This window comes from Scyliorhinus canicula, chromosome 5 (assembly GCF_902713615.1).
Source record: "Scyliorhinus canicula chromosome 5, sScyCan1.1, whole genome shotgun sequence".
Classification (NCBI taxonomy): Eukaryota; Metazoa; Chordata; class Chondrichthyes; order Carcharhiniformes; family Scyliorhinidae; genus Scyliorhinus; species Scyliorhinus canicula.
The window spans coordinates 174,925,271-174,952,216 of NC_052150.1; the positions used below are offsets into that span (position 1 = coordinate 174,925,271).

Sequence of the window (26,946 nt, forward strand, 5' to 3'; positions counted from 1 at the left end):
GGAGATTCTGTGGGAACAAGAGAGACTCGCGGTTGGTGTGTTGCCTCCCAGATGCCAGGGTCCGTGATGTTTCGGATCGTGTTTTTGGGATCCTTAAGGGGGAGGGGGAGCAGCCCCAAGTCGTGGTCCACATAGGTAACAACGATATAGGTAGGAAAAGGGATAGGGATGTAAGGCAGGAATTCAGGGAGCTAGGGTGGAAACAGATCTAGGACTAACAAAGTTATTTGGCGCAATTCTCCCAAAGGGAGACAAACAGCCAACGCCGGAGTGAAACCCGGAGTGTTTCACTCCGGCGTCGGAGGCCGCTCCTCGTCCCCTATTCTCCCCCCCCACCCCGGGGCGGGGGGGGGGGGGGGGGGCTAGGAGCAGCGGCGTGTGAATCTCGGGTGCCGGGCCTTGACGCTTGCGTCAAAGCGGCGCGCTAGGAATCACGCGGCCGGCGGCGCCTAAGCGACGTCAGCCGCACATGCGCAGGTTGGCCGGCGCCATCTTCCCCTCCGCTGCCCCACAAGACATGGCGGCTTGATCTTGCAGAGCGGCGGAGGGAAAAGAGTGAGTCTCTTGGAGACGCCGGCCCAACGATCGGTGGGCACCGATCGCGGTCCAGACATCTCCTCAGCACGCCCGTGGTGCTCAATCCTCCCTCCGCCCCCCCACAGGCCCCACATGCAGTGGTTCGCGCGATGTTCACGCCGGGCAGCGACCAGGTGTGGGTTGGCGCCGGTGTGAACCGGTCGGGTTTCGGCAGGCCGCTCGGCCCATCCGGGCCGGAGAATCGGCAGTCGCCGTGAGAAACGGCGAGCACCGATTCTCCGAGCGGCCTGTCGAAAAACGCGACACGCCATTTTGGGGGGGTGGGAGAATCGCGGGGGGTGCCAGGGCAGCATGGCATGGCCCGGCCCTCCCGCGATTCCCCCACCCAGCGTGGGGTGCAGAGAATCGCGCCTATTATTTCTGGGTTGTTTCCCGTGCCACGTGCTAGCGAGACGAGGAATAGGGAGAGAGAGCAGTTGAACACGTGGCTTACAGGGATGGTGCAGGAGGGAGGGTTTCAGATTCCTGGATAATTGGGGCTCATTCTGCGGGTAGGTGGGAACCTCTCCAAACGGGATGGTCTACACCTGAATCAGAGGGTACCAATATCCTGGGGGGAAATTTGCTAATGCTCTTCGGGAGGGTTTTAAACTAGTTCAGCAGGGGATTGGGAACCTGAATTGTAGCTCCAGTATACAGGAGGTGAGAGTAGTGAGGTCATGAGGTAAGGGTTTCAAGTTGCAGGAGTGGACCGGCAGGCAGGAAGGTGGTTTAAGTGTGTCTACTTCAATGCCAGGAGCATCCGGAATAAGGTGGGTGAACTTGCGGGATGGGTTGGTACCTGGGACTTCGATGTTGTGGCCATTTCGGAGATATGGATAGAGCAGGGACAGGAATGGTTGTTGCAGGTGCCGGGGTTTAGATATTTCAGTAAGCTTAGGGAAGGTGGTAAAAGAGGGGGAGGGGTTCCATTGTTAGTCAAGTACAGTATTACGGTGGCAGAAAGGATGTTTGATGAGGACTCGTCTACTGAGGTAGTATGTGCTGAGGTTAGAAACAGGAAAGGAGAGGTCACCCTGTTAGGGGTTTTCTACAGGCCTCCGAAAAGTTCCAGAGATGTAGAGGAAAGGATTGCAAAGATGATTCTGGATAGGAGCGAAAGTAATAGCGTAGTTGTAATGAGGACTTTAACTTTCCAAATATTGACTGGAAACGCTATAGTTCGAGTACTTTAGATGGGTCCGTTTTTTGTCCAATGTGTGCAGGAGGGTTTCCTGGCACAGTATGTAGATAGGCCAACGAGAGGCAAGGCCATATTGGATTTGGTACTGGGTAATGAACCAGGACAGGTGTAGATTTGGAGGTAGGTGAGCACTTTGGTGATAGTGACCACAATTCGATTACGTTTACTTGAGTGATGGAAAGGGATAGGTATGTACCGCAGGGCAAGAGTTATATCTGGGGGAAAGGCACTTATGATGCGATGAGGCAAGACTTAAGATGCATCGGATGGGGAGAGAAATTGCAGGGGATGGGCACAATGGAAATGTGGAGCTTGTTCAAGGAACAGCTACTACGTGTCCTTGATAAGTATGTACCTGTCAGGCAGGGAGGAAGTGGTCGAGCGAGGGAACCGTGGTTTACTAAAGAAGTTGAAACACTTGTCAAGAGGAAGAAGGAGGCTTATGTAAAGATGAGACATGAAGGTTCAGTTAGGGCGCTCGAGAGTTACAAGTTAGCTAGGAAGGACCTAAAGAGAGAGCTCAGAAGAGCCAGGAGGGTACATGACAAGTCTTTGGCAGGTAGGATCAAGGTAACCCTAAAGCTTTCTATAGAAATATCAGGAATAAAAGAATGACTAGGGTAAGAGTAGGGCCAGTCAAGGACAGTAGTAGGAAGTTGTGCGTGGAGTCCGAGGAGATAGGAGAGGTGCTAAATGAATATTCTTTGTCAATATTCACGCAGGAAAAAGACAATGTTGTCGAGGGGAAGACTGAGATACAGGCTACTAGACTAGAAAGGCTTGAGGTTCATAAGGCGGAGGTGTTAGGAATTCTGGAAAGAGTGAAAATAGATAGGTGCCCTGGCCCGGATGGGATTTATCCTAGGATTCTGTGGGAAGCTAGGGAGGAGATTGCTGAGCCTTTGGCTTTGATCTTTAAGTCATCTTTGTCCACAGGAATAGTGCCAGAAGACTGGAGGATAGCAAATGTTGTCCCGTTGTTCAAGAAGGGGAGTAGAGACAACCCCGGTAACTATAGACCAGTGAGCCTTAACTTCTGATGTCGGCAAAGTCTTGGAAAGGTTTATAAGGGATAGGATGTATAATCATCTGGAAAGGAATAATTTGATTAGAGATAGTCAACACGGTTTTGTGAAGTGTAGGTTGTGCCTCACAAACCTTATTGAGTTCTTTGAGAAGGTGACCAAACAGGTGGATGAGGGTAAAACAGTTGATGTGGTGTATATGGATGTCAGTAAAGTGTTTGATAAGGTTCCCCACAGTAGGCTATTGCAGAAAATACGGAGGCATGGGATTCAGGGTGGTTTAGCAGTTTGGATCAGAAATTGGCTAGCTGGAAGAAGACAAAGGGTGGGACATGTTCAGCCTAGAGTTCAGTTACTCGTGGTGTACCACAAGGATCTGTTTTGGGGCCACTGCTGTTTGTCATTTTTATAAATGACCCGGAGGAGGGCGTAGAGGGATGGGTGAGTAAATTTGCAGATGACACTAAAGTCGGTGGAGTTGTGGACAATGCGGAAGGATGTTACAAGTTAGAGAGGGACATAGATAAGCTGCAGAGCTGGGCTGAGAGGTGGCAAATGGAGTTTAATGCAGAAAAGTGTGAGGTGATTCATTTTGGAAGGAATAACAGGAAAACAGAGTACTGGGCTAATGGTAAGATTCTTGGTAGTGTGGATGAGCAGAGAGATCTCGGTGTCCATGTACATAGATCCCTGACAGTTGCCATCCAGGTTGAGAGGGTTGTTAAGAAGGTGTACAGTGTGTTAGCTTTTATTGGTAGAGGGATTGAGTTTCAGAGCCATGAGGTCATGTTGCAGCTGTACAAAACTCTGGTGCAGCCGCATTTCATTTTCATTTGGAGTATTGCGTGCAATTCTGGTCGCCGCATTATAGGAAAGATGTGGAAGCATTGGAAAGGGTACAGAGGAGATTTACCAGAATGTTGCCTGGTATGGAGGGAAGATCTTATGAGGGAAGGCTGAGGGACTTGAGGCTGTTTTCGTTAGAGAGAAGAAGGTTAAGAGGTGACTTAATTGAGACATACAAGATGATCAGAGGATTAGATAGGGCGGACAGTGAGAGCCTTGGATAGACATATGGATGATAAGGGAATAGTGTAGATTGACTTTAGAGTGGTTTCACAGGTCGTCGCAACATCGAGGGCCGAAGGGCCTGTACTGCGCTGGAATGTTCTATGTTCTATGTTCTACTCCTCAAGGGTTTTGACTGTCCCCACCCTTCTCGACTGTGCAAGAGCCTCCTTTTTCTTTTTGATGAGGTTCACAATATTCCTCGTTGTCCAAGGCTCCCTAAACTTCCCATACTTATCCTTTGCGACTTTCCTGAATCCTCGTCGACTGTCACATGAAAGACTCCCACATGTCCAATGTTGTTTAACCTCCAACAGCTGCACCCAATCCAAATTCTTCAATTCTTGTCTCATATTATCGTAATTTGTCTTTCTCCAGTTTAGCACCTTAACGCAGGGGTTACCCTCATCCCTATCCAAAAGTATCCCAAAACTTACAGAATTGTGGTCACTATTCCCAAAATGTTCCCCTACTGAAACCTCAACAACCTATCCACGCTCATTCCCAATACCGGGTCCAGTACTGCCCTTCCCTTGTTGGACTATCTACATATTGCATCAAGAAGCCTTCCTGGATACACCTTGCAAACTCTGCCTAATCCAAGCTCCTATCACTAAGTGAGTCCCAGTCAATATAGGGGAAATTAAAATCCCCTATCACAACAACCCTGTTACTTTTGCACCTATCCAAAATCTTTCTACCTATCTGCTCCTCTGTCTCTCGCTGGAAGTTGGGAGGCCTGTAATAAACGCCCAACATTGTGACTGCCCCCTTCCTGTTCCTGAGCTCGACCCAGATTGCCTCGTTGTCTGAGCCCTCTGAGGTGTCCTCCCGCAGTACGGCTATAATATTCTACTTAACCAGTAATGCTACTCCCCCACCCCTTTTACATACCCCTCTATCTCTCCTGAAGCATGTTTATCCTCCAACGTTCAGCTACTAATCCTGCCCTTCCTTCAACCATATTTCTGTGATAGCGACAACCTCATAATTCCAAATACTAATAAGTGCTCTAAGTTCATTCTGGCTTGAAACAAATACACTTCAAACCACTGTGTTTGAGTAGGCAGGATGATGTTGTTCTCTAATTTTTGTTCTGTATCTCCCCTTCAGTTATTACACCTTCTAAGCTAACGCTCTAGTTCCCACCCCCCTGCCATACTAGTTGAATTCCTCCTGAGTGACCTTCCAGGCAGGATATTGGTGCCCCTCCAGTTTAGATGCAACCTGTCCTTTTTGTACGGGCCACATCTGCCTCGGAAGAAATCCCAGTGGTCCAGAAATCTGAAGGCCTCCCTCCTACACCACCAGTTTAGCCACGTATTTAGCTGCACTATTCTCTTAATTCAAGCCTCACTGACACGTGGCACAGAGAGTAATCCTGAAATTACAGCCCTAGAGGTTCTGCTTTTTAGTTTACTGTCTAACTCCCTGAATTCCTTCTGCAGGACCTCATCACTCTTCCTGCCTATGTTGTTAGTACATGTGTACTACAACCTCCAGCTGTTCACCCTCCCCCTTCAGGATGTCCTGTGTTCGTTCAGAGACATTTTTGACCCTGGCACCAGGGAGGAGACATACCATCCTGGAGTCTCTTTCATGTCCACAGAAGCGGCTATTTGTGTCCCTTACTATAACTATCGCTCTTCAGCACTTTGCCCTCCCCTGCTGAGCAACAGAACCAGTTGTGTGCCACTGTTCTGGCTGCTCTTGTTTTCCCCTGATAGGTTATCCTCCCCAACAGTATCCAAAATGGTATACTTGTTAAGAGAGGGGGACAGCCACAGGGGATTCCTGCACTGACTGCCTGTCCTTTGTAGCGGTCACCTATCTGTACGCCTGCACCGTGGGTGTGATCACGTCTCTATAACTCCTATCTATGATGCTTTCCGCCAACTGCATGCTCCTAAGTGCATCCAACCGCCGCTCCAACCGAACCACGTGGTCTGTGAGGAGCTGCCATTGGTTATAATTGCTGCAGACATAGTCGACCAGAATGCTGGAAGCGTCACGGATCTCCAACATCTCACAGTTAGAGTACTGCACCTCGCTGAGTGGCATTTAAGCATTAGTTAAATTAATTCAGAATAAATACTTCAATCATTATTAGATCTCCCGTGCCTGCCTGGGCTCCATGTCCCGCCCACTCTCGCCCTCTCCCATACCCTCCTCGTTGGATGAGGCTTGGTGTTCCACCTCCTCCTCCAGCACATCACCGCTCTGCTGCATGATGTTGTGGAGTACGCAGCAGGCTGCCACGATGCGGCGACCCTCTCAGCATCATACTGCAGGGCCCCTCCAGAGCAGTCCAGGCACTTGAACCGCATCTTCAGGAGGCGAAAACACAGTTCGACCACTAACCTGGTGGCTATATGGGTATTGTTATAGCGGGTTTCCACATCGGTCTGTGGCCTCCAGACAGGCGTCATCAGCCATGACTGCAGTGGATAACCACTGTCACCCAGGAGCTAACACCCCCAGCCGAGGGGTATGCACCGTGGCCCTCGTAGGAGCCGCTACGATGCACCAGCTCCTCGTAAAACTCGGACACCTTCCCCTCCCCTACCTACCCCCTCAACAACACCTTATCTTGCAGCCCCAAGAGTGGCAACCTGGGAAAGGAAGGAACCTCCTTCTTCATGAAATCCTGGACCTGCAAGTACCAAAAACCATTCCCCCTGGGCAGATCATATTTTTCCTCCAGGTCCTCTAATTTCGCAAAGCTGCCCATAACGAACAGGTCCCCGAATCACTCATTCCCTGCCTGCTGCCACCCCCGAAACCCCCAGACCTCTGGGTGCAAACCTATGATTATCACAGTTTGGTGCCCAAATGGTTTTGAAATAAATAAAAAGGTTTGCCAATGTCTCAGTTAACTCCAGTCTCAGATGCTGCCTCCACTGCCCCCATCCCGTCAGGGCCAACACCACCACTGGGCTCACGGAGTACCTAGCCATTGAGAACAGCAGAGGATGTCAACAATGCCCTTGAGCTTGTTCCTCTCCAAGAAGCCGCCTCCATCCGCCCCCATACTGACCCATTCCCCACTACCCATTTCCTGACCATAGCGTTACTTGTCGCCCAGTAGTAATTCATTATATTCGGCAGTGCCAACAATCCCACCTCGCCAAAAATGCTCCCGCTCCAAAAAAGCCCTCTTGACCCATGGGGTCTTCCCAGCCCATACAAACCTGAGATCAATGCATTAAGCTTCTTAAAGAAAATATCTGAAGGGTCTGAAATGTATACAGGAACCTTGGCAACACCGTCACCTTCACTGTCTGCACCCTTCCAGCCAACGACAGTGACAGCACATCCCACTTCGGTAAAATCCCCTTTCATCTGTTCCACCAACCACGTCCAATTTAACTGATGTAACTCCGCCCAACCCCACATCATCTGGATGCCCAAGTACCTAAAGCTCACCCCAACCACCTTGAATGGCTGTTCCCCCAACCTCCACTCCTCGCCTCCAGTCTCAATCAGGAACAACTCGCTCTCTCCCATGTTCAACTTGTACCCAGCGAACTGACCAATGTCCTCCAAAATCCCCATAATGCTGCGATTGACGCCCAAAGGGACCAAAATATATAACAGGTCGTCAGTGTATGAAACCCTGGCTTGATGCCTCCCCCACACAATCCCTCTCCAGTACCGCGACGCTCAAAATGCCATTGCCAATTGCTCTGTAGCCAAGCAAAAAGCAATGGGGAGAGCGGGCACCCCTCCTTGTCCCACAGTGCAACCGAAAATATCCTGAGCTCACCTGCTTCATCCACACTTGCGAACGGTGCCTTATACGACAACTGGATCCAGTCAACAAAGACCTGCCTATACCCAAACCGCCCCAGAATCTTCCACATATATTCCTACTCCACCCGGTCGAAAGTCTTTTCCGCGCCCATCGCCACTGCCACTTCCTACCCTTCTGGAGGCATCATAATCACATTAAGCAACCTCCTCATAACTGTCTCCTTTCACAAAATGTGGTCCTCACCTATTGCCCCCAGGGACACAGTCCTCAATTCGTGAAGCCTACACCTTCGCCAAGAATTAGAGACCACATTCAACAATGATATAGGAAGGCATGATCCCCACTGCTCCGAATCATTATCTTTTTTCAATATCAGGGCGATGGACGTCTGCGATAGTGCAGGGGGAGTTCTCCCCCCCCCCCCCCCCCCCCCCCAGCCTCATTGTATGCTCTCATCAGCAGCGGCCCCAGGTCCCTCCCCAACTTTTTATAAAACTTGCTATGGGCCAGGGTTCAGAGAACACCAAGGTATATCATGGAGTTCACCTGACCTACAACTATTTATAGATTTTGGTTATGAGGAGCACAAGGGCCTACTTTTCAGGTGTTATGCAACAGAGCTTGAAGCTCTTTAAATTAAAAGCAAAGTTTATTCTAGGAATTCAGTTAGCATTTCTATGAACAGATATAGTCAGCAGGGTAGCATGGTGGTTAGCATAAATGCTTCACAGCTCCAGGGTCCCAGGTTCGATTCCCGGTTGGGTCACTGTCTGTGTGGAGTCTGCACGTCCTCCCCCTGTGTGCGTGGGTTTCCTCCGGGTGCTCCGGTTTCCTCCCACAGTCCAAAGATGTGCGGGTTAGGTGGATTGGCCATGCTAAATTGCCCGTAGTGTCCTAATAAAGGTAAGGTTAAGGGGGGGGTTGTTGGGTTACGGGTATAGGGTGGATACGTGGGTTTGAGTAGGGTGATCATGGCTCGGCACAACATTGAGGGCCGAAGGGCCTGTTCTGTGCTGTACTGTTCTATGTTCTAAAACCTAAATACCCCACACAGCTACAGTACTCTATATTTACCCCTTAATAACTTCCCTTTACTGTTTCACTCAAGTAACAACATCCATAAGTCAGACAACCCCTTTTACCACAAAACAGTAGGTTTGAATTCCTTCCAGAACACAATTATTACTTTGAATTTATCAAGTGATCTGGAGGCACCTTTTCAACATGCAGAGAGAGAGACTCCAAGATCCTTGTCGTCTGAATACAGCTTCCAACTGTCTGAATCGAAAGAAAAACTCAGAGCCACAAACAACTTCCAGCTCGAAACATAAGTAAAAACCAGAGCCACCGCCCAGCTCCACCCACACAATGACATCACTACAGCCATTTGAGAAGACAAACTGTTCCTAAAGGGACATTCCCATGATAAACCCCACCGGAAACCCATCCAACCCGGGGCTTTCCCTGCCTGCATCGCCCCATACACCCCATCACCTTCCTTAACCCAATAGGGGCCTCCAAACCTTGCACCAACTCCTCGTCCACCTTGGGAAACTTCAACCCATCCAGGAACCGCCGCATTCCCTCCCCACCAGCCGGGGGCTACGACTCATTGAACCTCCTGTAAAATTCCTCAAACACCCCATTCATCCCCAGAGTGCAGCACCACCCCTCCTGTACTCTATCAATCTCCCTCACTGCCTGCTGTTTCCTAAGCTGTTGGGCTAGCATCCTATACGTCTTCTCCCCATAATCATATATTTCCCCACTAGCCCTCCGCAAATGCCCTACCACCTTACCTGTGGACACCAATCCAAACTCCATCTGGAGCCTCTGCCTCTCCCTCAACAATCCGACCTCCGGGGCCGCCAAATACCTCCTGACCACCCTCAAAATATGTTCCACCAGCCTTGCCATCTCTGCCCGTTCCGCCTTCTCCCTATGTGCCCGAATGGAGATGGACTCCTCCCGGACCATCGCCACCCGCAGCATGTTCTATGCCTGTTTTGAACAGTCAGCCAATACATCAGTGCCACCCGCCCCAACAGCCTTGGACACACCCATACCATTATGACAGCCTTAAAGGTAAGAGCTGCCTTCTTGAAAGTAAACCCGCGGAAAGCGACGGGCCCCGGCGGGTCCCTGGGCGAACACTCAGAGCCTGCGCTGACCAGTTGGCGAGTGTATTCGCAGATATCTTCAACACCTCACTTCTCCGCTCTGAGGTCCCTACCTGCTTCAAGAAGACCACCATCATACCAGTACCAAATAAGAGCAAGGAAGCGTGCCTCAACGACTACCGACCGATGGCCATGACGTCTGTTATCATGAAATGCTTTGAGTGGCTAGTCATGAAACGCATCAACGCCAGCCTCCAGATGGTCTCGATCCATTTCAGTTCGCCTACCACGGCAACCAATCCACAGCAAATGCTATCTCTCTAGCCCTACAAACTCTCGAACACCTCGGCAGCAAGGACATCCACGTCAGATTGCTGTTCATAGACTACAGCTCCACCTTCAACACCATTATCCCAACAAGACTCATAACCAAACTCTGCAACCTCAGACTTGACCCCTTGCTGTGCAGCTGGATCCTTGACTTCCTCACCAACAGACCGCAATCTGTCAGGACAGGTGTAGTAATCCACGGGAGGCAGGAGTTCCGTCACCACACCAATATTTATTTACAATAACGATATTACAGGAGCAGCTACAAACAGTGCTGCTAGCAGTCCAGTCAACTTAAGACTGCTCACAAAGCCTACACAGGTGATTATATGGGCCCCCTCAATGAGCTATCATTGAGGGAGCTCATACTCCAATTGGCCAACCAATAAAGCCAATTGGAGTTCATTACAATAGGTAACAGTACCTCCTCCACAATAGTCCTCAACACTGGGGCCCCGCAAGGATGTTAGCTCAGTCCCCTACTGTACTCCCTACACACACGACTGTGCAGCAAGATTCAACTCCAATTCAACCTATAAGTTTGCAGATGATACGACTATGGTGGGTCAGGCTACAGAAGGGAGATAGATCACTTGGTTGCATGGTGTACCGAAAACAACCTCTCTCTAAATTTCAGAAAGACCAAGGAATTGATCATCGACTTCAGGAAGCGCAGTGTGATACACTTCCCCGTTTACATCATTGGCTCCAAAGTAGAGATGGTCGATAGCTTTGTGTTCCTGGGGGTTATCACCACCAACAGTCTGTCCTGGTCCACTCACGTTGATGCAACAGTCAAGAAAGCACAACAACGTCTCTACTTCCTACGGAAGCTAAAAAATTCAGCATGTCTGCATCGACTCTCACAAACTTCTACAGATGTGCCATAGAAAGCATACTATCCGGCTGCATCAGAGCTTGGTATGGCAACTGCTCGGCCCAAGATCGCAAGAAACTGCAGAATGTGGTGAACTCAGCCCAACGCATCACACAAGCTTGCCACCCTTTCATTGATTCTGTATACACCTCCCGCTGCCTCAGAAAGGCAGACAGCATTGTCAGAGACCCCTCACACCCAGGCGCGAAATACTCCATAATGATCACCCCTGCCAGCAACACTTTGTTCACCATAAAAAAAATCAATCCGGGAGTACACCCTGTGCACATGGGAAAAATATGAAAATTCCTTCGCCCTCGGCTTCCCAAACCTCCCAGCCCCCCCCCCCCCCCCCCCCCCCCCACCCGATGTATTCCATAAACCCCATCAGCTCTTCGCCACCACCGACACCTTCGCCAACCTCGGGCTCAAATCTTTGTTAGATGATCGTGTTAAAATCCGCCCCCCCATGATCAACCGGTGCAAGTCCAGGTCAGGAATCCCCTTCAGGACCGGCCTCAAAAACTCCACATCATCCCAATTTGGGGCATAAACGTTTACCAAGAAGACCGGCATCCCTCTAGCTTCCCACTAACTATCACAAACCCCCCCCCAGAATCAGACACAATGTTCCCCACCTCGAACGTCACCCACTTATTCACCAGCACCGCCCCGCCCCATCGTCTTAATGAGCAGTTCCGAGTGGAACACCTGCCCTACCTTGTCTAGTCCCCAATCTTTAAATGCTTCTCATGTAGAAAAGTCACGTCGCATCAGACTCCCTAGCTGCGTGAACACACGCGGCCATTTGACCAGCCCATCAGCCTCCTCACGTTCCACGGGACTAGCCTGGTTGGGGGGCTCCCCCCTCCATCCCTTGCCGATCAACCTTTTAGGGCCAGCTCCGGCCCGTGTCATGCGACCCTCCAGGCCCACTCTTGGATGTCTACTGCCATCACTCCCTTTCCAACTGCGCCACAACAACCAGACCCTTGTCAGCATGCCCCCTCCCCCAAACAAAACAACAACCCCAAACCCCTCCCCATACCAACCAACTGTGCTTCCGTTAACTAGCCTGCCCAGCTAGTCTGGCAGCACCCACCCAAGGCCTCCAACCTCCTACTCCCCCCTGATTACCCCTCCCCACCCACACTCCCTCAAGAAACAAAGAAACAGACAAAAGGTGCACTCACCCTTGATGCTCCCCAAGCACCATGCCACCAAACTCAACAAAACATTTCAAAGGAGAAAAAGTTTTCCAAAAACAACCAAATGACAACACCTACTCACACCTCAAAATTTCTGTGCCCTCTTTCTCCTGCCAGTCCATTATCCCTCAGAAACTCCATCGCCTCCTCTCGCATACTAGCATAGTATTCTCACTTCTGGAAAGTCACAAAGAGGCGGGCCGGGTACAGTACTCTAAACTTCACCCTCTTCTTGAAGAGCCTTGACCCGATTTAACCTGACCCTCGTCTTCGTCAGTTCTGTGCCCAGGGCTTGATGCACCCGCAGCTCGTTTTCCTCCCAGGTGCACTTCCTCGTCTGCCTCGCCCACCGAAGAATCTTCTGTTTGTCCAAGAAGCGGTGCAACTGCACCACCACTACCCTCAGTGGCCCGCCGCCTGCGGCCTTCTAATCAATGCACTGTGCGCTCGGTCAACGTCCAGAGGCCGGTCAAAGGACCCCTCCCCTATCAACTTCTCCAGAATTTTGGCCACATACGTGCCGGCCTCCGCACTTTCGAGGCATTCGGGTATCCCGCTGATTCGCAAATTTTGCCTTCCGAAGAGGTTCTCCAGATCATCAGCCATCTCCTTCAGCCTCTGCCGCCAACGAGGCAAGCTGCTCCCTGTGCCCCCCCTCCGCCTCCTCTGCTTTCTGGATCGCTTGGTCCAGGGAATCCAGCCTCTTCTCCACTCGGTCAATCCCTGCTTTGAGCGGCTCTACCACCTTGGCCAGGTCCTCCAGGGCTTCCCTTCTCTGCTAGCTGAACTTCTCATTTCAAAAGTCCACCAGCTGCTCTGTTGATGGGTGGGCAGAACAGGCCCTTTTCCCTCCGCCATCTTAACCTGTGGCACATTAAGACCCTCCTGCTCCAACAGCTCCCTTCTTCTCGACCCATTCGTAGATTGTGGATCCATCTACAAGAAGTTACACCTTCTCCTGGCACTCCTACACTTCTTTACATCCACAATTTCACCCCTCAGTCGGGGAAAGGACAGGAAAATTCCACCTTGAGCAGGGGCAACCAAATGTGCGACCGCTCACTCCATGGCTGCCACTGACTGGAAGTCGATGTCTCCACTCTCTTTGCAATCATGGCCAGGGTGCTTGAAAATCCTGTCAGTACATGATTAGCCTTTTCATCAACAGCCTCCAGAGTTCATCACTTGTGTCCAGTTGAATTGAGCTTGGAGAATGCTGCATCCTCCAATATGAGACAGAGTACAGGAATGAGATGGAGAATTTGGTGAACTGGTGCGACAACAATAATCTCTACCACAATGTCAACAAAACAAAGGAGATTGTCATCGACTTCAGGAAGCGTAATGGAGAACATGCCCCTGTCTACATCAATGGGAACTAAATAGAAAGGGCCGAGAGCTTCAGGTTTTTAGGTGTCCAGATCACCAACAGCCTGTCCTGGTTCCCCCCATGCCGACACTATAGTTAAGAAAGCCACCAACAACTCTACTTTCTTAGAAGACTAAGGAAATTTGGCATGTCAGCTACGACACTCATCAACTTCTACAGATGCACCATATAAAGCATTCTTTCTGGTTGTATCACAGCTTGGTATGGAGCCTGCTCTGCCCAAGACCGCAGGAAACTACAAAAGGTCGTGAATGTAGCCCAGTCCATCAAGCAAACCAGCCTCCCATCCATTGACTCTATCTATAATTCCCGCTGCCTCGTAAAGGCAGCCAGCATAATTAAGGACCCCACCATGCCGGACATTCGCTCTTCCACCTTCTTCCGTCAGGAAAAAGGTACCAAAGTTTGAGGTCACGTACCAACCGACTCAAGAACAGTTTCTTCCCTACTGCCATCAGACTTTTGAATGGACCTATCTCGTATTAAGCTGATCTTTTCTCTACACCTTACTATAACTGTAACATTATATTCTGCAGTCTCTCCTTCCTTCCCTATGTACGGTATGCATTGTTTGCACAACATGCAAGAAACAATACATTTCACTGTATACCAACACATGTGACAATAATAAATCAAATCAAATCAAAAAATATGGACTTACCACAGCTGTCCCTTCACCATCATCTGATCTACATGACTTGTGAAGAATGAGTCACCAGGTGGAAACCCAAATTATGAAGATCCTGGCTTCTGAAGATCCTGGCTGGTGTATTCTTACGGGCACCTGGAAAACGGTCTGGGCAATTGAAGTGGATATTCAGCATATCAACTGCTTGATTGATCATGCATCAAGTATTCATTGGTCTGGTTTCTAACGGGTTTCATCAGCCAAGTCTTAAGTCAGGACACTTAACTTCTATCAACCACATATCATGACAGCTCTCAGGAATCTCAAGTACATCTACATTACTACCTTTATGGTTGCATACTACCTGTACATTGATGGACCAGAAGCCCTTCAAATACTCCTGGTGGATCGCCATATATTTACAGTCAATGAAGGCAGTCAGAAATGCAAATATGAGTTCAGGCTCATTTTGACTGATATTATCTCAGACAAAGCTGACATAATTTCCAGCTTCAGTAAACAGCTTGTTTTTCAATACTTGTGGACAGAATGGGGGATCCTGGATATATCTCTGGCACAGCAGAAATGATGTAGAGGGAAAACTGTTGAGGATAATGATCATTTTGTCAGTGACTGGTACTGTGCGACCGATTAGGACCATGGGCTGGATTCTCCGACCCCCCGCCGGGTCGGAGAATTGCCGGGGGGGCGGCGTGAATCCCGCCCCCGATCTGGCCCCGGGGGGTGCCCCCCACGGAGACCTGGCCCGCGATCGGGGCCCACTGATCGGCGGGCGAGCTCGTACAATGGGGGCACTCTTTTCATTCCATGTTGGCCATTGCATTCACGATGGCGGACGCGGAAGTGACCCCCTCCCCTGCGCATGCGTGGGGCTGATGTCAGCAGCTCCTGACGCTCCAGCGCATGCACGGACTTCCGCCGCCCGGCGAAGTCCCTTCGGCTACGGCTGGCGTGCCGCCAAATGCCTTTCCCACCGGCCAGCGGGGCGCCAACCACTCCGGCGCGGGTCTAGCCCCTCAAGGTTAGGGCTCGGCCCCTAAAAGTGTGGAGAAATCCGCCCCTTTGGGGCGGCCCGACACCGGAGTAGTTCACGCCACTCCATCCCGCCAGGACCCCCCGCCCCGCCGGGCAAGGGGGAATCCCGGGCCATGTCTTCTTTCAGAAAGCTGCAACTGGTTTCTACCGCTTGATGTGACAACCTGAGCTTCCTGAAGCAAGATGGATCTGACATGTTAAAAGAACTCAGCCTGTCTATACAACCCGTGTTGCCAGTAGCACATCATGTGACCTGTTTGCACTCTGCTGTATACCTGCAGGTCTCTCAAAAGCTGCTGCTGGTTCCCTCTTTAATGTCCAGTTGCAGATTTTCTGAACAGCAGGTTGCTATTGTTGGTCATATTGTTCCTCATTCGAGGTCTAATCTAAAGCAGCCAAGGTATCACCCATTCTTATTTCATTCAGACAATTTCCAAGTATAGAGTACAAACTCTCAGCAACAGTACTGTGAACAAACTCTTTCCACTCGTAGAAAGGCGTTTGAAAGGCCTCGTTGGGGCCTCACGGTAGCATGGTGGTTAGCATCAATGCTTCACAGCTCCAGGGTCCCAGGTTCAATTCCCAGCTGGGTCACTGTCTGTGTGGAGTCTGCACATCCTCCCCGTGTGCGCGTGGGTTTCCTCCGGGTGCTCCGGTTTCCTCCCACAGTCCAAAGATGTGCGGGTTAGGTGGATTGGCCATGCTAAAATTGCCCGTAGTGTAAGGTTAATGGGGGGTTTGTTGGGTTACGGGTATACGGTTTAAGTGGGGTGATCATTGTTCGGCACAACATCGAGGGCTGAAGGGCCTGTTCTGTGCTGTACTGTTCTATGTTCTATGTTCTATGTTCTATAAGTTTTAAGTATTGTATATTTACGGCAATATTTCCATGAGGATTAATCAGTTCCCTCAATTTCAATTAAGTTCTCGCCATACTTTTAATGATGAGTTTCACAATGCCTTGCAAACACAAGGATCAGATGTTAAATTTCAAATTATTGTTGAAAATTGTTCCAATTGAACAACCATCATGAATTAATACGTCAGCAACCTCTCACCAGGGTGTTGTGCTCAACCAGCCTTTTGCGTTTAATTTAAACAAGAAAGTTAGCAGGTTGGAACCACTTTTCCAATGCACACACATTTTTCCTGATTTTAACATCGTAACATTTTATTGAAAGTGAAATTTAATTACTATCTAACACACTATGGAAGCACAATTAAGATCAGTCTAATTGTTTATATTTGGCAAATCTATTTATACTGCCCTTAACAGTTTGAGCTCAGTATGATTTGAGGTCTGCTTCACATATCTAGTTATGGTTTTCTTCATCTGTATTAAAACAACCCCCATTTTTGTTAGATAGCAAGCAACTTCACAAAGAGAGATGCCTATCATTAACATTTAAAAGGAGCTCTGGTTATACATGTACTCAGATCGTTTCAGCTTACGTAAAAGAGAAAAAGATAGTGCTAATGTAATTAACAGTGTTTTGAATTCAGTAGTACTGCACCTAGTTTGAAGAGGGTTGACGTAAGTAGCAATACAAATGAAAAACCAAAGATATAAAATTTTCTATATTTTCTATGATTCTGCAAGAACAATGGTATCTTAGCCAACTCATGTTTTGCAACTCCGCAGCTTTTCCAGTCCAGTAATTCCAGTCCATTCAAATAAAAAATTTATTTTGAAAAATTATAGTGGGCAAGATTAAACAATAGTATATTTGAATTTTGAAAGACCCATTGATGGTAAATCTTAATCTGCCTTTACGAGAAATATACACAGTTGGAGCCTGGTTATGGATCTTGCATTAAAGAAGTGGTGACTCAATACTTCTTTTGTTGAAGGGATAACACACATACTAAACATATACATTTCTCAAGTTCAGCTTATCTAAACATATGTTCTGTTCTCACAAAATGTCATGGCCATGCCAAATGATTATAATCAATGAGATGAATATTTGCACATTTAGAACTGTACTAGAATTTGATGTAACTTATGTGCAACAAAAGAAGAAAAATAAGATTCTGTATTAACTAAAATAGTGATACTTTTTAAAATAGGAACCTTAATGGATCGTTACATCGACATTGTTTAATTCGATCTTTAATAATATTTTTAGGTACAAAACAGTAAGTATGTACTTTTACATAAAAACATCTTAAATTGCAGAAACTGGATTTTGAGAGGTTCAAACTGACAAAATTTAAGCTTGGAGTAAACTATTTTCAAAGTATGTGACTTTATTTAATCAGAATAATCAATAGATGGGTTTCTGAATGTTCAGCCTTTTGGGGATATAAGTGTAAACGTATTTGCACATTTCACACATACACCTGATCACGCGTTCATTATTAACTTCTCAAAGGCCAATACAAGTCTCAAATGCAACTGGATTACTTTGTCCTCTTTTAGTCCTGTTAAAATAACTTATCTTTTTTCTTTGTCTCCCCTCTCTTAAGCAACACTATTTCTTTCCTTCTCTTTATTTCTCTTTCAGTATTTAATTTGACTTGAATTAACTCTATGTCCTTGTCCACTCTATTCCTTTCCCGATCCTTAAATTTCATTGGTTAAGGAGATCACAACTGTTCCAGCACAAAAGGAAGCCATTTGATTCATACCTGTTGGCACCGGCTCTCTGTAGGAGCAATTTACTGAGTGCCACTCCCCTGCCACCCTCTGTAGCCTTGCATATTCTTCCTTTTTCCTAAATCATACATTTGTATGTTTTCAAAAAACAATCCAATTCCTCTTGAATGCCTCTACTGAACATGCCTCCACCATGCTCTCAGACAGTGCATCCGAGATCCTAACCACTTGCTGGTGTTTCTTCATGTCACCATTACTTCTTTTGCAATTACCTTAAAATGTGCCCTTTTGTTCTTTATCCTTCCACAAATAGGAACAGTTTATCCTCTATCCGGATCCCTCTCGATTTTGAATACTTATATCAACCTTCTCTTCTCCAAAGAAAACAGTCCCAACTTTTCCGATTTATCCACATAACTGAACTTCCTCATCCGTGGGACTATTCTCATGAATTTTTTTCTGCACTTTCTCCAATGCCTTCACATATTTCCTGAAGTGTGGCACCCAGACCTGGACACTGAGGTTGAACTCGTGTTCCATATAAGTTTATTGTAAGCTCCATGCTTTTATATTCTATTTCCCTACTTCTAAAGCTTGGGATGCCATATGCTTTACTAACCACTCTCACAACCTATCCTGCCATCTTCAATTATTTATGCACCAGACACCCAGATGTCTCTACACCTGTACCCCCTTTCTTTTATATTGTCTGTCCACCCACTTCTTCCTCCAAAATGAATCATTTTTAAAATATAATCTTTATTGTCACAAGTAGGCTTATGTTAACAGTGCAATTAAGTTAGTGTGAAAAGTCCCTGTCGCCACATTCCGACGCCTGTTCAGGTACACTGAGGTAGAGTTCAGAATGTCCAAATTACCTGACACTTCACACTTCCCTGAGTCATTCTGCCACTTTTTTGCCTATTTCAATCTGTCTATATCCTTTTGACGTTCTACATGATCTTCCTTACAGTTCACAATGTTTTCAAGTTTCCTATCAACTGTACCAAGGTCTGGGTCATTAATATATATCAGGAAGATCAGGTTGCCAACATTAATCGCTGGGAAATTCCATTACAGACCTTTCTCCAGTCGAAAAAACATGCATTAATACTACTGTTTCCTGTCACTCAGCCAATTTCGTATCCATGTTCTACTGACCCTTTAATTCCATGATCTAAAGTTTTGTGCACAAGTCTGTTGAGTGGCACTTTATCAAATGCCTTCTGGAAGTCCACTAATAGTATGACCCGCAATAGTCTTCTCTGTTGTTTCATCAAATAGCTCCAGCGAGTTTGTTGAACAGGATTTTTCATTTACATGTAAATCCTGCCTTTTGTTATTTAACCTACATTTGCCCAAGTAGTTATTAATTTTTTCCTGAATTATCGTTTCTAGAAGTTTCCCCACCAGCAAGGTCAAATTAACTGATCTGTAGTTGTGGTGTTTATCTTTACACCCTTTTCTGAACAAGGGTATAACATTTGCAATTATCTAGCTGTCATCACACTAGAGTGGAAAATTATGGCCAGTGTCCCTGCAATTTCCACACTCATTTCCCTCAGTATCCTTGGATTCATCTCATCTGGTCCTTGTGTCTTATCAACTTTAAGTGCAGACAGCCTAGCCAATATCTCTTCCTCATCTAATTTAAACCCTTCAAGTGTCTGAATTACCCCCTCTTTCACCATGACCTGGGTGCTCCGGTTTCCTTCCACAAGTCTGGAAAGACGTGCTATTAGGTAATTTGGACATTCTGAAGTCTCCCTCTGTGTACCCAAACAGGCACCATCTCTTCTATAGAGGCAATCCATTGAGCAGATCTGTTTAGTCTGCCAACCTATGATTCCAATTGATCTGGGCCACATCGATTTTCACTTGATTGACCATGAGGCATGATGTTCAAGAGGTGTCAAAGATGTATTGTTGATAGCATTGTGTATTATTATTTACATTTTCAGCAAATTTGTGGCACAAACACAATGCAATCTAAAAGGTGAGGAGAAAATAAAATTCATGCCATCATGATTTTAATTATATGCTCATTGGAAATTGGAATGTGCATGGAATTTTTCATACTCCTTCTTTGTCGATCACTCGCTAACAAGTATGATTGTCCACCGAAGAAACTCCTTGTTGCTGGTCATGGATTCTGTGGGTTCTTGCATGGCTGAAAAGCCCAATCCTAGAGCCGTATATTTGATTGCACACTTGGCAGGTGTTTCTAGGAGATGGAATCGGTCCTTGGATTCTAGATTGCTGGTATTTCTTTCTCAGGCTCCTTTTCTGGGCCTCCTTGGGGTATTCTTTAAGATTAGGTGGTTCATTCTGAGTAAGGGTCTCCCAGGCGTCGACATCTATGTTGCATTTCTTGAGCTAAGCCTGCAGGGTGTCTTTGAAGCGCTTCCTTTGTCCTTCTCTTGTTTGGGAGCCTTCCTTTAGCTGGGTGAACAAGATTTGCTTTGGCAGTTGGGACTCTAAGCACATGGCCATTCCAGCGGAGTTGGTTTTGGATGATCATGGCCTCGATGTTGATATTCTTGACTCCTTCAAGGGTACCTGTCCTCCCAGCTGATGCAGAGAATCCATCTCAGATAGCATTGACGGTACCTCCCTTGGGCTTTGAGGTGGGGTCTGTACGTAATCCAAGTTTCTGAGTCACATTTGGCCCTTCGAGCCTGCACAACCATTCAATATGGCTTATTATGCAAATTAAGCATCCCACTCTTGCTTTCTCTCCATTCCCCTTGATCCCTTTAGCCACAAGGGCCATGTCCAACTCCCTCTTGCATATATCCAACAAACTGGCCCCAACAGCTTTCTCTGGTAGAGAATTCCAAAAGTTCATAACTCTCTGAGCGACAAAGGTCTTCCTCATCTCAATCCTCAATAGTTTACCCCTTATTCTTAGGCTATCACCCCTAGTTCTGGATGCCCCAATATCAGGAACATTTCTCTCGCATCTTTCCAGTCCAGTCCCATCAGGATTTTATATGTTTCTGTGAAATCCCCTCTCATTCTTCAAAACTCCGGTGAGTACAAGCCCAGACAATCCAGTCTTTCTTCATATGATCAGTCCTGCCATCCCGGGAATTAGTCTGGTGAAGCTTTGCTGGACACCCTCAATAGCAAGAATGTCCTTCCTCAAATTAGGAGACCAAACTGCACACAATAGTCAAGGTGTGGCCTCACCAAAGCCCTGTATAACTGCAGCAAGACATCCCCAATCCTATACTCAAATCCTCTCGCTATGAAGGCGAGCATGCCATTAGGTTTCCTCATCACCTACCTTACCTACATGCCAACCTTAAGCAATTGTTCCACAATGACACCCAGGTCTCGTTGCACTTCCCCTTTTCCTAAACAGCCACCATCCAGATAATAATCTTCTTTCCTGCTTCTGCCAAAGTGGATAACCACACATTTACCAACATTATATTGCATTTGCCAACTATTTTCCCACTCAACGAGCCTGCCCAAGTCACCCTGCAGCCTCTTTGAATCTTCCTCACAGCAGACACTACCCCCCATTTTCGTGTGGTCTGCAAATTTGGAGATATTGCATGCAATTCCTTCATCCAAATCATTAGTGTATAATGTGAACAGCTGGGGTCCCAGCACTGAACCCTGTGGTATTCCACTAGTCACTGCCTGCCAACTCTGAAAAGGACCCGCTTATTCCCACTCTCTGCTTCTTGTCTGTCAACCAGTTCTCCAAGCAGGTCAATACATTACCCCCAATACTTGAGCTTTAATTTTGCTCATTAATCTCTTGTGTGGGATCTTGTTAAAAGCCTTTTGAAAGTCCAGATACACAACATCCACTGGTTCACCCTTGTCCACTCTACTGGACGCATCCTCAAATAATTCCAGAAAATATGTCAAGCATCATTTCCCTTTAGTGAATCCATGTCGACTTGGACTGATCCTGTCCCCATTTTCTAAATACTCAGTCATTTCATCCTTCATAATTAACTTCAGCAATTCCCCCACCATCGATGTCAGGCTAACGGGTCTATAATTCTATAATTTCTCGCTCCCTCCTTTTGTAAAAAGTGGGGTTACATTATCTACCCTCCAATCTATTGCAACTCTTCCAGAGTCTATGGAATGCTGAAATATGATCACCAATGAGTCCACTATTTCTAGGGCCACTTCCTTAAGTACTCTGGGATGCATATTGAGTTTTAATCCCACCAATTTCCCCCAATACAATTTCCTGACCAATAAGGATTTCCTTCAGGTCCTTCTTCATGGTAGATCCTCTGTCCCATAGTATACCGGAAAGTTATTTGTGTCCTCATTAGTGAAGACAGGTCCAAAGTAATTGTTCAACTGGTCTGCCATCTCTTTGTTGCCCATAATGAATACAACTGATTCTAACTGTAAGGGGCCAACATTTGTCTTCACAGTCTTTTTCTCTTCACATATCTATAGAAGCTTTTGCAGTCAGTTTATGCTTACTCCAAGTTTATTTTCGTATCCTATTTCCCCTTCCGAATTAAACCCTTTGTTCTCCTCGGCTGAATTTTAAATTTCTCCCAGTCCTCAGGCTTGCTGTTTTTACTGGGCAATTTATATGCCTCCTCTTTGGCTTTAACATTATCCCTGATTTCCCTTGTTAGCCATGGTTGAGGCACCTTCCTCATCTTATTCTCGTGCCAGGCAGGGATATACAAGTGTTGATGTTCATCCATGTGTTCTTTAAATGTCTGCCACCATTGCTTATCCACCGTCAACCCCTTAAGTATTGTTTCCCAGCTTATCCTAGCCAATGCACGTCGCATACCAAAGTTAGTTTTCTTTAAGTTCAGGACCCTAGTCTCAGACTTAATTGTGTCAGTTCCCATCCCTCTGCCATATTAGTTTAAACCCACCCCAACAGCACGAGCAAACAATCCCCCTCGGACATTGGTTCCAGTCCTGCCGAGGTGCAGACTGTCCAGTTTGTACTGGTCCAACCTCCCCCTGAACCAGTTACCATGTGTCAGGAATTTGAATCCCTCCCTCTTGCACCATCCCTCAAGCCACATATTCATCTTAGCTATCCTGCCATTCCTACTCTGACTAGCACATGGCACTGGTAGCAATCCTGATATTACTACCTTTCAGGTCTTGCTTTTTAGTTTAACTCCTAACTCCCTAAATTCAGATAATAGGACCTCATCCTGTTTTTTACCTGCATTGTTGGTGTCTGTCTGCACCACAGTAGCTTCTGTTCACCCTCCCCCTCCAGAATGCCCTGCAGCCGCTCAGAGACATCCTTGACCCTTGCACCAGGGAGGCAACATGCCATCCTGGAGTCTTGTTTACAGCTGCAGAAATGCCTACCTATTCCTCTTACAATTGAATCCCCTATCACTATAGCTCTGCCATTCTTCTTCCTGCCCTCCTGTGCAACAGAGCCAGCCACAGTGCCATGAACCTGGCTGTTGCCGGTTTCCCTGGTGAGCCATCTCCCCCAACAGTATCCAAAACGGTATATTTGTTTTGGAGGGAGATGGCTCACTCCTTGAAGAGTTCAGAGGACTACCGCCTTATACACAAGGCTCTTGGCATTAATTGCGGTCGTCAAAGATTCTTGTCCTTAAGTCACCCAAAAGGAGGTGCTTGCGGATTGGATACGGTGTTGGATCTCCGCATTGATGTCAGCCTTAGAGGAGAGGTCCTGGGTCGGGTTGATCTTCTTGAGGTTGAGGCTGAGACCGAGTCTATTGTATGCTTCCGCCAAGGTGTCGAGCATGACTTAGAGAGTCTCTTCGGAGAGAGTGGTGATGACAATGTCATCCGTTTACTGAAGGTATATGAGCGATGTTAATGTTGTTTTCTTCTTTGATTTCAGCTGGTTAAGGTTGAAATGTTTTTCATCCATCTGTAGACGGTGTATACTTCACTAAGAAGCTTGCTATTGACAAGGTGGAGGATGGTGGTGATGAAGATGGAGAAAAGGATGGGGGCAAGGACACATCCCCGCTTGACTCCAGTCTTGACGTAGAAGGTTTCTGTCTTATCTCCATCGGTAAGAACTGTCGCTGACATCTTGTTGTGGAGGATGTTGATGAATTTCTCTGGATAGCTGGCCTTTGACAGGGTCTTCCATAGCACTTCCCGACTGACTTAATCAAAAGCTTTGGTCAGATCGATGAAGGACATGGAGGGAAGTTGATGTTTCTCCTGCCATTACCCTAGAATTTGCCGGGCAGTGAAAATCATATCTGCTGTTTCACAGTTTGGTTGGAAGCCAGGAAGGATTTCTTCAGGAACTAGGAGAAGGCAACTAGCGAGGGTTCAGGTGATCATCTTCCCAGCAATGCAGAGGAGGGAGATTCCTCGCCAGTTCCCACAGTACGCTTTGTTTTCTTTCTTGAAGATGGTGAGGGTGACAGCATCCCCGAGGTTGGCAGAAATTTCTTCTCTATCCCAGATTTTGAGAAACAGCTGATGGAGATGACAGATGATCTCTTTTCCTCCAAGTTTGAAAATCTCTGCTAGTATCCCATCCACTCCTGCAGCTTTTCCATTCTTCAAATGTTTAATGGTGACTTTGACTTCATCCATGCTTTTGGGCAGCACGGTAGCATTGTGGATAGCACAATCGCTTCACAGCTCCAGGGTCCCAGGTTCGATTCCGGCTTGGGTCACTGTCTGTGCGTAGTCTGCACATCCTCCCCGTGTGTGCGTGGGTTTCCTCCGGGTACTCCGGTTTCCTCCCACAGTCCAAAGATGTTCAGGTTAGGTGGATTGGCCATGCTAAATTGCCCTTAGTGTCCAAAATTGCCCTTCGTGTTGGGTGGGGCTACTGGGTTATGGGGTTATGGGGATAGGGTGGAGGTGTTGACCTTGGGTAGGATGCTCTTTCCAAGAGCCGGTGCGGACTTGATGGGCCGAATGGCCTCCTTCCGCACTGTAAATTCTGTGTGAGAGTCCAAGATCATCTTTGGTGAGGAGTTTGGGCATTTCATCAAACACCTTCATCTATGGTTGTATCACGGTTTAGGAGTTCTTTGAAGTGTTCTGTCCAGTGAAGGCCGATGTTTTCTCTGTCTTGAAAGAGGATTCCATCCTAACTCCAGTTTGAAGCCTAGCGTATTAGGTTCATATAGTGCCTTGGTGGCATTGAGGAAGCCCCGGGTGCCATGATTGTCAGTGAGGAGTTGCAGCTCCTTAGCTTTCTCAGTCCACCATTGGTTCTCAATTCCCCTAGTTCTTCTTTGTACTTCCTACTTGGCTAATTGATGAGCTCTCCTCTTTGTCTTGCCGATTATGTCATTTTGCCAGGCGCAGAGGGCTTCCTTCTTCTTGTTGATGAGGTCTTGAATGGTGTGGTCATTATTGTTGAACCAGTCTTGGTGTTTTCTGGTCTGGCTGCTGGTGTTTTCTTCACAGCTCAATATGATGGCTGTCTCAATTAGAATGGACACTTTGGAGATTTTTGTGAAAACATCGTTGGAAATTCACTCGCATTTTTGGCTCTTGAAACCACTCAACGTTGATCTTTTTTCCAAACTGTTTCTTCATCTTCCACTGCTCCTGGTGGAGTTTGATGGGCATAGAGGTGCGGATGAGCCGGTGGTCTGTCCAGCAGTCATCTGCACTTGGTCATCGCTTTGATGATGAAGGCATCCTTTTGGTCTCGAGATCGGACAATGATGAAGTAGATCAAGTGCCAGTGCTTTGATTGTGAATGTCTTCAGGAAGTCTTGAAATTGTCCCTTTGGCGGAACAGTGTGTTCGTGATGGCAACCTGGTGTTCCGTGTATTTGGCTAGCAGGAGAATCCCAATGGAGTTGTAATTCCCAACTTCTTCCTTACCTATGGTTCTTTCCAGATTTAGGAGTCCTTTCCAACCCTGGCATTGACGTCCCCAAGGAGGCAGATCTTATCTTCCTTGGGAACTTTGGAGAGTATGGTGTCCAGGGAGGAGGAGAAGCCTTCTATGGACTCTTCACTGGCATCAAGGGTTGGGACGTGGGTACTCACAACCATTGCCTGTTGATTCTTGGAAAGTTGTAGATGGACGGTCGTGAGGTGCCTGTTGACGCCGACAGGGAGCTGTGAGATTTGTTTGGCAAGTTAATTATTGATGCTGGAACCAATTCCGTGCATCCTGGACTGATCCTTAGATTTTCCTCTCCAATAGAAGGTATAGTCACCGCCGTCTGCCCTCAGCTACCATTTGCCTGATCTTCAGGAGCAGCGGTGTCAATGTTGAAGTGCCAGAGTTCACCGGCCACAAGGGCAGTTCACCATTCCAGTCGATTATTTTGTTCATTATCCATGAGGGTTCGTACATTCCAGGTTCCAAAATTCAGTTTAACTCTGATTTTCTGACCGCGTGTAGATAAGTCTGCTGGATGTGGTTTTCCAGCCAGGTTGGGGATGGAACAGAAGATTTTTAAGGGCACCTTTTCTCGCTCTTTCCCCATGCAGGGCGAGCAGAGTGGATACTGAAGAAGGCTGCTCAGTCATGAAGAAAGTTGTCTAAATGCTCTCCTGTTCCTCGTCCTAGAGCCAGGCAACTGAATCAAACTTCACTGCCCACATGTTGGTCCAAAACTAGGAACTCCCAGATCTCATGGTCCTATCCCTGTCACCACTCGCCAATCGGCGCATGTTTTAACATGGATATGTCATTGCACATCAGCAGACACACTTGCCTTGACAGAGGGTAGGTCAAGTTCCAGTAGCAAGGGAATCTTGCCAACTGGTGATCTACCTCTGCTGCAGCCTTAATCCGGCATCACAACCATTGATACCATACGAGTATCCTCTGCCTGACCCGCCGTTGAGGACTTGTTTTGCATTGCGTTTTATCTGATTCCTCCCTTTTGACCGTACCGTCATGGGTGACTCTGTCAGGAGCTTCAGACTCCTGACAGCATTACCCTTGGAATCAATGGAATGTTCAAGCCTCGCAACTACCACAAGGTGGCAATTCAAGGAAAGCACTTGCTAATACTATTTCAGCAAAGAAATACAGCCTATCTTAATTAAATTGAGTGAGTGATTTCAGATCGCTACAAATAATTGTAATATAGTTGATAAAGACAGATATTCGTCACCTTCCTTGTGCCCAATAGCTCGCCCAGACTTCCACTTTTGCTCAATTTT

The 26,946-nt window shown here is 47.2% G+C and overlaps 1 protein-coding gene across 1 annotated transcript in view; it reads right to left on the reverse strand.

Moving 5' to 3' along the window:
* c5h10orf67 (chromosome 5 C10orf67 homolog) overlaps positions 1–26,946 on the reverse strand; it is a 434,228-nt gene that overhangs the window by 125,497 nt on the left and 281,785 nt on the right. The gene's annotated exons all lie outside the window — the stretch shown is intronic.